At 37.2% G+C, this 12,637-nt stretch overlaps 1 pseudogene; it reads right to left on the reverse strand.

Moving 5' to 3' along the window:
- Positions 1-5,673: 5,673 nt before the first annotated feature.
- LOC112203176 lies at positions 5,674-7,392 on the reverse strand (annotated as a pseudogene).
- Positions 7,393-12,637: the final 5,245 nt, after the last annotated feature.

Genomic DNA, 12,637 nt, shown 5'->3' on the forward strand with positions numbered 1-12,637 from the left:
ACACCTACGAAAAGTGCAGAGGCAAGGAGGTTGGAAACGTCGTCGTCGGAGTCGGAGGAGATGAGGCGGTTGACGATGAAGACTAGGGAGTCGATGTGGGGGACGAGGGAGTTAAAGGGTTTCGAAATGGCGAGGCAGCGAATGAGGGTCTTGGTGTCTGAGACCAGGTCGAAGATCTGGAGGATCACGGGGTCCGGGAGCCGATCAAAGCCGTCTATTTCCATCCTCAGAAAGAGAGAGAGAGAGAGAGAGAGAGGGTTTTCTGGGAATGTCATGGTTTCGGTGGAGGAGAAGAAGAGGATGGAGACGAGTGGTGAGAGAAGATGAATACTAAAATGACGAAAATATCCCTGAAAATTTAACGCCATTGACGACTTTACTGTTGCTAGGTACGAAAATTGGGTCGGGGCCAAAACTTCAGGTACCATTATGACATTTTTCAAAGTATAGGTATGAAAATTAATAGTCTGGAAAAGTTCAGACACTGTTTGGACGAATTTCCCAGAAAATATTTATTGAGGATCAATAAATGTTTTATTGTAAGTCAATAAAATTCGGTGGCTTGTCATAGAATTGTTTATTGTGGGTCAATAAAATATTTACTAAAAATATTAGAAAAATGTTTATTGAGAGTTAGGAAAAAATTATTAGATTTTTTAACTCAGAGCCGATAAAAAAAAATTCTAAAGACTGCTCTAATAAATAGACGAATGGGAAAAATGAAAATAAGGCAACACGTGGGGGAAAAATCTATACTCTTATCCTTTTGACTCAAGGGCAATTGTTTTGATAGACTACATTTGCTGATTTGTGATTTGCATGATTCTCCTAGAGTGTGTTTGGATGAGGGAAAATATGATGGAATTTAATTGAAAGTGAGGATTTCATAATTCCTACAAGCTAATTCCCTTGTTTGGCATTATCAAACTGGAAATTTTAAATTTCTCTGTGGAAAAAAACAAAGGAATTCATCATTTAAATTCCCACCAAAATAGGTGTCATTTATGAATTCCTTTGCAGTATTCAATTTTCATTTCCAAAACAAGGTTTTTTCTATTTTATTTTTTTATTTGTTTTAAACTTTTTTAATTTATTACACATTTGAAATCCTAAATGGTTACAACCAAACAACAGAAATTGCAATTAATGGAATTTTAGATTGATGGAGTTAAAGATTCCATCATTTATAAATTCCTATGAATTTCATAATTTTCTCATCCAAACGCACCGAATGTATACATGCATGTAAAGAAAAATTATGTGAAGTTGACATTTTCATAAGTCTTTAGTACCGTGAATATTTATAATTAATCCCTAGATGAACTCATTGAACTGATATTATGGATGAGTGTTAAATGATTAATTGATGTTGTAGTATTTTAGTTGTCTAATCGAACCACTTTTTTATTTTGGGTTTGTGAAAATTTCGGTCTCAACATTCATCACTAGCGGCAACCCATTCTACAATTTGTGAAATAAAATATGGAAAAGCCTGAATAGAAATGTGGGTTAAAAGAGGGTTTGAGACATGCCTAGAGGGTTTGCTCTGCTAGGGTTGGGAGAGAGACGCCTCCGGCCTCTTTGTACCTTCCTCCATCATAGATGGAGTGCTGTTCCTGTACCGCTCTCGGTGTCGGTTATCTTGTGCACGACTCCTGTCGTGCCCATTGTTAGGTTGTGGTTCGCATCTCGTCCTGTGATAGTTTCTTCTTCTCAGATCCTCTCTGACCGGGCCGCCGATCGAAGGGGAAAAACCATGGCTGCGCTGCTTTCGTGGATCGGGTCTGCTCCGAGAGTCGGCCATCTTAGGCCAACTCGAGCATGACTCAAGTCACCGGCGTGCGGCCTTGGTTTGGCGGTGGTGTGGCTGAGTGAGGGGATCTGCCGGGTTTCGACCCAGTTTCTGGGTGCGTTTGATTTGCAATTGGAGTAGAACAGAGATTGGACTCTGAGCGGGATCCGCACTCCGACTGGTGGTATTGGTGGCGGAGATCGGCATCGAGTTGGTGGGGCTAGGACGTTCCTTCTCCGACAAAGGGCGGTGGAGCAGAAATCGAGGCCGTGGTCAAGGAAGGGATGGGTGCCAAGAAAGATTTTGGGTGCCCAATGTTAGGGTTATAATAATTCTCTAGTCATACTGGTCTACAACTGTCCTCCACGTAGGCTATTTTCTCTCTCTATCCTAGCTACTATATATGCCTTGTCGGTGTGTACTTTGAACAATCAAGATTAATATCAGCTACTTTTCCTTCTTCGTTTTTACATTTTCTCTGGAGCTTTCATGGTATCGAGAGCCATGGCCGGTCACTATGGAGCCTCGTCGCTTCTCCGATCGTAGTTCCAGTGTTCCGATCGTCGTTCCGGTGTGGTCCTTGTCTCCGGTGATCGTTTCTCCGCACTTTGTCCTTCAAATTCAGCTAAGTTTGTTCCTTCTACTGGTTTGGTTTCAGTCTATGTTTTCGATAGTTGATTTCGTGGTTGTTCTTCATCATCGAAGCTACGGTTTTGGTTAATCGTTTGGTTATCTCATCACAGTTGTTCACATCTGGTTAATTGTTACTTTCTTGAGCTTGGAACCCTAGATTTTGGGCATTTTGTCTACTCTCTGTGATTTGCTAGCTGATATATCACATCTTTTCCCTATGGCTATTAGTCTGAAAATTGCTGAAAGTGCCTAGATCTGTGATTTGTGGTCATAAATATGGTGTTGCTGAAATTGAAGACTCAGAGTTGCTTCTCGTTTGTGCAAGAGCTAATTGATATTCAGTTTATTACCTGTGTTCGATTTGGTCATTCCTTGAAGTTGTTCATCTTTGGCAACAGTTTCTGCTCTTCTAGTTACTTGAGCTCTCAGTTCATACTCGGATTCATGCCTTATGGTCTAGTTGATTAAGTGCAGATAATTGGTGGCATATTTTTTGTGGTTGGAAGCAATAATAAAGCATTGATGACTCTTATCACTGCCACTTTATCTAGTGAAGCATTATCTTTTGTGGTTGGAAGCAATAATTCATGTGAAGTATGGAGAAATTTAAGGGTGAGATGTGGTGTCTCTTCTAGAACAGCTGCTATGCAACTCCAAACAAAACTATACACAATCCAGAAAGGTAATGATACTATAGATAAGTATTTTCAGTGTATCAAGGAAATTACTGATCAATTAGCTTCTGTTGGCATTCATATTCCCGAGGAAGAGATTATTATCACTGCTGTCAATGGCCTTCCCTTTGAGTACCTAACTTTCAAAATCGTAATCAAAGCTCATATTCCGACTATGACAATGATTAAATTTCGTTCTCTTTTACTTGATGAGGAGTCTACTATGGATCAATCTATGAAGACTATGCAGAATGGAATGCCTACTAGTACTCCAGTTCTAAATCAAAGAATGCAATGGAATGGTGATGATATTGGTAGTATGGTGTCTCCTGCTGTTTTTGTCGCTCAAAATGGAGGGGGAAGTCACATGTTCTACAATGGAGGGATGCAGCAACATAATTTGAGCATTGGAACAAATGGTTACTATTCCAATCATCAGCAACTTGCTTCAAACTACAAAGGGAATGTCTCACAGTATAATGGTATTGGCTTCTTCCTACAGCAACCTGTTGTTCAAAATCAACAAAATGGCGGAAACAAGAACTACAGTTCACATGGAGGTGTATCTCAATTACCTGACATTTCAAATCAAGATTTTGGTGGCTTCATTTGCAACAAACTTGGACATGATCACTTGGCATCTGTGAATAAATTTGATCAGGTCATGGGGGATTACAAGATAAGGGATGATCGAAAGGCACAAGCTAGTGTCCCTGTTGTTGATATCAGAGTTTCTAATCCCAGAGCAGCTTCTCCACATGCAACCGGTAATCCAAGAGAAGCAACCACTGTTCAAACTTCTGTTCCCAGAGCTTCTTCTACTCCTGCAAGCTATAATCCAAGCCAAGTAACTAGTGCTTCTGTTACTTCTGCATCGTCTGCAAAACAGGAACCACAACTTATTGATGAATTTGATCCGCGTGATTCTGTTTCGGGTGGACCTAATTCAAACAATGCTGCAATGGACTTACTTGGTTCCCTGTTATCTGCCATTGTGCCGAGTGTATCTACTTCTACCACATTTGAAGGTGATGGCATTGTAAATTCTGCTCCAGTGACTACATTTATGGCAACTCCTCCAGATACTACTATGTTGAACTGTAGGCATGCCTCTTATCCTCTAAAGCTATGCCAATCATTGCCACTCATTGCTCCTGGATGACACGCATCTAGCCTGATATCTTTCCAGCTTGATGCTCCAAATCTCCTACTTTGCATTGTGATAATATTTCAGCTTTTGTCTCTTGCTACAAACCCAGTCTATCTCTCCAAACTCAAACATATTGAGGTTGATGTTCACTTTACTAGAAATCAAGTGAAAGCTGGATGTCTCAAGCTTCAGTTTGTCTCCTCCCATGATCAACTTGCAGACTTTTTTACGACAGGTCTCTGTGCACTTCAACATACCTTCTTTTGTTCGAACTTGATGTTACTCTCTGGACATCAAGTTGAGGAGGAGTGTGAAGGCTCTGCTGCGCCACTTGCTGCTACTTAATGGAACTGCTACTTGTTACTTGTTTTCGCTCAACACTTTGTTCCAACTTGATGTTGCTTCCCCACATCAAGTTGAGGCAGGATGTTAGGGTTATAATAATTCTCTAGTCATACAGGTCTACAGCTGTCCTCCACGTAGGCTATTTTCTCTCTCTATCCTAGCTACTATATATGCCTTGTCGGTGTGTACTTTGAACAATCAAGATTAATATCAGCTACTTTTCCTTCTTCGTTTTTACATATTCTCTGGAGCTTTCACCCAAAGGAGGTTGCGGGCATGGGCCTTTGCTCTGTTGAACAGCCCAAGTATGGCTTTGGGTTGGGTCTTCATTCTTGGGGCTTTGCAACTGGTGTATGAGCCCATTGCTGTTCGGGTTCGCATTTGGGATCCAGGAGACTTTTTATGGACCCTAGAGTGTTATGAATTTTGGATCTGCTTCTTTGGTTACTTAGGTAGGAGATTGATCTCTATTCGGTGTATTTTTTTGCATGGAGTAGGCAACGTTGGTCACACTACCGTCGGTTACCTTGATAGAAGGTTACCCTCTATTCGACGTATATATTTGCGTGGAAGTATGGTTGGCCATACTATTGGTATCGTTTTACATAGCCCGGATTATGTCCGGTGCTTCATCAAATGCTTAATTGCATCCCTTAATACCCTTATTAGGTTTTATTTCCGATGCCTTGTTGCATCTAGTATTGTTCTTGTTATTTTATATTTTGATGTAGTTTCTACATCTATAAATTGTAATTTTTCTTATAATTATTATTAATAAAGTGGTTGACTATTTCTCTCAAAAAAAAAAAAAAAAGTTGTCTAAGATTGATATTTAAACTTTACATACCAAATATCGTGACAGCAATGTTTTATATGTTAAGATTAAAAAAAAAACGTACTATATTTGTAGCTAACGGGTAAGGTATGACATTTACTATATTATATGCTCAATTTCATTTCTAGGATATTTCATTGTACCAAAAGATTGTAATTTCATTTTCACATACAATGTAGCATGTGATTGTAAAAATTATGCACTGTGAATCAGTAATAGATCACTTCTATTCCTCTCCCATTCTCTACAGCGGTGGGATACTCTGTTCATGCTTGAAAAAATTCTGAGGATCAACAGCACTTTTCACACGTACCAATCTTTCAAAATTGCCTTTAAAATATGTTCTTCCATAAACTCTAGCATGCTCAATGCTGGTCTGGTTAAGCATATTGGAGCCTATGTCAAGATCCCTATAGTTATGCAAGACCTCTCTTGGGCTCTTGGACACGTACGGAGTCATACTTCCGTACAAATTTCTCGACAAGTTAAGGTACTTGTTGGTGCTCTCAATCCCTTTTTCCATCCAATACGTCCAGTACTGAATCATAAATAGGTTTCCTGCTCTGTGAGGGAATGGAGTTTCCGACTCGGAAATCTCATTCATTCTTCCACCATATGGGTTCCATTGCATGTGCGTCGACTCGTATCGATTGATCATCTTCTCGAATATCGACTTCAAGACCTCTTTCGGAATTGGTTGTTTTACATAATCCGACTTCCCTTTGAAGAAGAATGGAGGTGGTTCCGTTGGTCTTTTTATTAGAGCCTTTATGGGAGTTCCAAATGCGTATTCGGAAAAGAATAAGGTGGATTCAATCCAACTCATTCGAAGCAATCTTTTTGCTCCAAACCCAATTCAGGGAAACTGTCACTTACCAAAGGAAGAAGGTTTTCCCGTTTTCCTAGATAGAGACCATTGAATACCACTTCCACAGTCTTCTTTCCTGCTTCGGTAGTACTATTCTGGACTTTTGAAGTTGCTCTAACGAAGAGTTCTTTAGGTAGGTTAGGCGCAACGTATTGCCACCTGTTAGGATACTAATATCAATGAGATAAAAAATAATTAAACAAATTAATTCAAGCAACCAAAAATACAAGTAAGAATCAAATCTCCACTGTGTCAAAATAATGAGTACCTGTGAAGAACATCCGCAGCGCCTTGGTCCAGTGTCTTTGTAATTCTGAAAACAGTGACAACGGGTGGAACTTGAAGCAATTTGATCTTCCATGAAAGAATGACTCCAAAGCTTGCTCCACCACCTCCTCTAATGGCCCAAAATAGGTCTTCTCCCATGGATTTTCTATCAAGGATTGTACCATTCACATTGACTAGTCTAGCATCTACTATGTTGTCCACTGTAAGCCCAAATTTTCTCATAGTAGGACCGTACCCACCACCACTAAAAAGGCCACCGACACCAACACTTGGGCAAACTCCCCCAGGAAATGCATGAACTTTGCTTTTTTCTGCAATGCTATAGTATAGTTCTCCAACAATAGCTCCAGATCCAACCCAAGCACTTTCATCTGCGATGTTAACATCAATCTCTCGAAGGTAAAACATGTCAAGGACTATATAAGAGGTATTTGAAATGTATGATATGAAGGATAAGCCCTCGTAGTCGTGGCCACCACTTCGGATTCTCATGTGTAAACCATGCTGTTTTGCACACATCACGGTTGCTTGGACATGGGATTCATGTTTGGCTGTTACAATGGCCAAAGGTTTTGGAGTTGTGGGTGTACAATGTCTGAGGTTTCTAATATATGATAACAGAACAGATTGAAAATAGGTGTTTTCTCGGGTGAAAATGGCTTCTGAAATTGGATAGGAGGAGTTTGAATATTTGGGAAGGCATTGGAAGAAGTCATTGAGAATTGGATTTGATGTTGCGCATGAGATTGATATTGAAAGGGAAAGGACTGAGAGTGTGAAGACTAGTGTTGAGCATGGTATCTTCATTATTTATGAAATTTTTATAATGCAATGTTGGTCTGTCTTCGACTTCTTGGCACTATTTATAATAACGTCAAACCAACCCGAATCCTTATTCATGCACATTCTACTTGCATCATATGCATTCTAAATATTTGGATTTAATGGTCTTTCTCCATTCGATGGATGCTCTCGTTTAATTTCAAACTTCCAATTTGGCATCATATGACCATTGAATCCAAATATTCAAGATAAATTACATGCCAGTAGAATAAGAAAATCTTTTCATGGTGGCGTCTTGAGTCTTGACCAAACTAAAAAGAGCCTATATTTTTTAATATCTTATGTCTCGGGATTCTTTTTTGGTAAAAATGTAAGTCCATCATTGAGGAAAAACAAACTTGTCGAATGACGAATATGCTAGTAATTTAATAATTTTATATTGTAGAAGGAACAAGAAGTTCTTTGTTCATTCATCAAGGATTAAATAATATTAGGCTTGCTCACCTAAGAGACAGTTTTTAAGGGACTGTAAGGGACAAGTGAATCTGACGGCTGAAAATAAATACACAGTTTTAAATTGTTATAACTTCTGCTTTTATATTTAATACATGTGGTTGAGATGCATTGTCCCTCACAGTTCCTTAAAAACTGTCACTTAGGTGAGCAGACCTTTAAATAATACATTGAGCTAGCAATGCATATATGTAGTTTTGGTAGGATGAATTCCAATTTAGATATCAGTTAAAGGAGTAGTGTACACATTGGATGTATATTCAATGAGTCTTTCTAAATGTACCCAGCAAATATCTAAGTATACGTACCCAGCATATTTTTCGCACCCAGTTAATTTCCAATAATACCCTTGTTTGTAATTAAACCCGACAAAACCTATTACACTTAGCAAAACCTAAATTATTATTGAAGATAAACTCCACAAGTCCACAACAAATCCTTCGTTCTTCTCAAATGTTGATGAGGAATAAGTCTCAAAAAACAAGACTTCCATAGCTCCAGTTGTAGTTGTTGTAGTTGATGAGAACAAGTCCAACACCAAATCGTCTTGTGTAGGAATAGCATGGAGCAAAGACGATGAGATTGTTATTTTAGGCGATCTTATCTCATTTCAGGGAGACGCGAGAGAATATAAAGTAAGGATTTTTATACAATTCATAAAGAATCGCCTCAACCGTGGAGATTTGAACCAAGTAAAGGAGAAAGTAAGATCCCTTAAGAGAAATACAAGGGGATGCAGAATCAGACACTTTTTTTTTTTTTTGTGCTTTGAGACTTTCCAGAAGGAGCGTTCCCATGAGATAAAGGTATTGAAATTGTCCAAAGCATATTAGGTACGTACGTCATACTTAATTATCATATGTTGTCGCTGATGCATTAACTAATAATTGTTTGTTAAGTAGCAGGGTATATTTGATGCTGCTGATGATGACAAATTAAGCAAGGGGAAGGAGCAGGAACAAGTGGAAACTGATGGCCAAACTATAGTAGTGCAATTGGCCGACAATGAGAAGATGAATGCTGATGATCAGAGCAAGTCGAAGATTAGTGGAATTCTTGAGTTTGGGACTGGTTATGCATCCGTGTTAATTTAGAATCTCATAAGAACGAAGGATTTGCTGGGTATATTATTCTTCATTCTAATAAGGTTTTGCTGGGTGTAATGAGTTTTGTTTTGAATTTAAAATAAGGGTATTATTGGAAACTTGTTAGGTGTAATTAGAAAATCTATGATTTTATTGGGTGTAAAAAATATGCTAGGTATACTTAGATATTTGTTGGGTACATTTAGAAATACTCGTAAATATTTGATTCAATGGTTGAAATTGAAATACTTAAAATATTTTCATTTAATATTAATTTATTAATTTAAATCTAATGTTTTTTTTTTGAATAAATTTAAATCTAAATCTAATGTTTGGTGACCACAAATGTTGGTGATTAAGTGAACGTATTTTTCAGTGAGTTAAAATATCCTGAGACTGCATAGAAATTATTTGGATTTTGGAATATTCAAAATGATCTTATTCAACCTGTAAAAGAAGGTAACCGAGAGATTTTAGTTTAACCAGATCTATTAGGCAACAATAATTGTAATCTTGACCCGAAACTGGTTTGATTAAGTTGTCATATAAAATCACAGCTTCAGCGGCCACATTGATTGATCCCTGAAGCCTGGGTTGTTGCGATGTGGGTTGAGTTGAGCAATGTTGTACTATGTAATCGATCAAAGCTTTTCGGTATTTTCTTTTTGTTTGGTTTTAAAGTTTGATCTTAAAATACTTCATATGTATATGCATGCGGCAGACTAGTTATGTCGGTGTTATGTTAGTGAGTTGTGAGCTGTTGGTAAGTTATAAATCCAACATTGTAAAGGTTATGGATTCGATTCTCACTGGTATATGTAAGATGTAAGGGTGGGTGGGATAAGGTTTTTTTTTTTTTTTAATAAAAAAAAAAACATGCAGCAGATCAGTTCTAGGTGTTTTTCTGCCAATTTAAAAATGCCCAACCTCATTGTCTCTCTTAGAAACAACTCTGCTTTTCTTGGAGCGTTCTCGAACTAGTTGCGTTTGCTTGGAGGTTTGCGTTTCACAATCCCATCTGGCGGTGCGTCTTTGGGACGTCATCGTTGGATGGGCAACTATGTTATATGAGTTCACCAGTGAGGGGCAATAGTGTAGTCGGCCAGAACAAGAGGCCACAAGCGTCGTCTGACACGATTCTAGAGAGGGTGTGTCAAGCACAACCTGTTTGACAGTACCTGATTAGAGCAGGAGCGACGAACGTGTGCAACGGTGGAGCAGCGGAGGTGGACGGGTGATCTTGGCCGCCAAACAAAATTAATGTTGCCAAGATGATCTTGGCCGCCAAACAAGATTAATGTTGCATTTCCCCTAAGGGCAATGATATAGGGCCTCAATGAGGCCTAAGATTTGTGGCCTCAATCCTAGGTGTCAAGCCATGTTACCTATACACCTCACTAATTTGTCAAATATGTCATGTCATTTTTGAATAAAAAGACTATCTTATCATTTCAAAATCTAATGGCTCTAAATTATTTTAGCTTTCTTCTAGAAAAGATACATTATTTTATTCTTTTTCTTTTTCTTTTTTATTATATATATATAATTCGTCTAAAAAAATTTATATTTATATATTTTTGTGAATATATATAAATATATATATTTATCTATAATTCGTCAATTATATATATATATATATGTTGTTGAATATATAACAGCTCTAAATTATTTTGACTTTCTTCTAAAAAAAATATTGTTTGGTTTTTTTTCCTTTCTTTCTTTTTCATTATTTTGGATTTTTTTTTCATTATACATATTAAAAAAAAAGTATGGGTGTGTATGTGTGTGTGTCTATATATATATATATATATATATATATATATATATATATAATTCGTCCAAAAAATTTATATATTTTGGATGGAGAATTAATGTGGTGTGTGTATATATATTAATATCGTAATTATAATCCATGAAATCTGGTAAATTGAAGTAATATTTAAAGCTTTTAATAAATAAATTTAATAAAATTAATGGAAGATTAGTTACCTTACATTAACAAGTTAATTTGAAAAGTCAAAAATTAAATTGGATTCACAGAAATGGAAAGAAAATGTATTTAAATCTTAATTTTAACTCTTAAAATCTGGTGATTGAAAACCTAGATATCTAAATTGATTGGGAAGTTGATATCTGAAAAGAAATTGCTTAATATGGAATACAATATATTGCACATGAGGAAATTAATTTTTGAAAGTGTACTTGTTTTGTTGATCCCAAATTTTTCAATAGACAATAATGATTTTTAAATGTGAATGATATCTTCTATTTTAGTGTAAATATGTCAGTAGAAAAAAGTTCCCAGTGAACTCTACTTGTTCATTATTAGCTACTTAGTACTTTTTTGTTCGTATAAGACATGTTAGTACTTAGCTGACTTTCAATTTCAACGTGAATGATATATGGCTTCAATTTTAGTGTGAATATGTTATTAGGGAAAGATTCCCCGTTGAACTTTACTATTGGCTACTTAGTGCTTACTTGTTCGTGCAAGACACACTAGCTTATTTTAAGTTTTAATGGATGATGGCTTCTATTTCAGTGTGAATATGTCATTTGGGAAAGGTCTCAAGTAAACTTTACTAGCTCATTGTTAGCTACTTAGTACTTATTATTCGTGTAAGACATGCTAGCTAACTTTAGATTTCAGTATGGATGATGACTTCTATTTTAGTGTAATTATGTCATTAAGAAAAGGTCCCCAGTGAACTTTACTAGCTCATTATTGGCTACTTAGTACTTATTTGTTACTGCAAGACAATGTGGATGATGACTTCTATTTTAGTGTAATTATGCCATTAGAAAAAGATCCTCAGTAAACTTGACCAGCTCATCATTGGCTACTTAATACTTACTTGTTCGTGCAAGACATGTTAGCTCTTTCAGTTTCAGTAGATGATGGCTTCTATTTAAGTGTGAATATGCCATTAGGTAAAGGTCTCTAGTGAACTCTACTAGCTCATCATTGGCTACTTAATACTTACTTGTTCGTGCAAGACATGTTAGTTCTTTCAGTTTCAGTAGATGATGGCTTCTATTTAAGTGTGAATATGTCATTAGGTAAAGGTCTCCAGTGAACTCTACTGGCTCGTCATTGGATACTTAGTACTTATTTGTTACTGTAAGACATGTTAGCTGACTTTAAATTTCAGTGTGAATGATGATTTCTATTTCAGTGTAAATATGCCATTAGGGAAAAGTCCCCAGTAAACTTGTAAGACCCCGGAAATTTGTTATTAATTCCGAAATGTTTCTTGGAATTAATAAAGTGTTCGTTTGTACGAGTTCGTGATTCAAGGGTGGAGCTGAAGTGTTTCGGACAAATTTTTATTCGGAAAGTATGTTTTTAGGGGAGTGGCAATGGTTGACTTTTTATATGTTGGGTTTCTCCAAAAACTTCCTTCACAAAAGTTGTAGAGCGCGTCGATACAAGTTCGTGGACATGTGGAACGCAAGAATCGGAGTTCGTATGAAGAAATTATGAATGATTGAAATTTCGGGAAATTTCTATAAATAGAAAAAAATCTGAGATTAATTCATAAATCCCAAAGTTTTCAGATTTTGCGTTTTGGCCCCCAGAACTCTTCGTTCTCTCTCCTCCGTGCAACTCTCAGACCCAACGGGTCTCGTCTGACCCGACCCGGTCGTTCCGGCGCCGTCAGGCGTCCTCC

This window comes from Rosa chinensis, chromosome 5, assembly GCF_002994745.2.
Source record: "Rosa chinensis cultivar Old Blush chromosome 5, RchiOBHm-V2, whole genome shotgun sequence".
NCBI lineage: Eukaryota > Viridiplantae > Streptophyta > Magnoliopsida > Rosales > Rosaceae > Rosa > Rosa chinensis.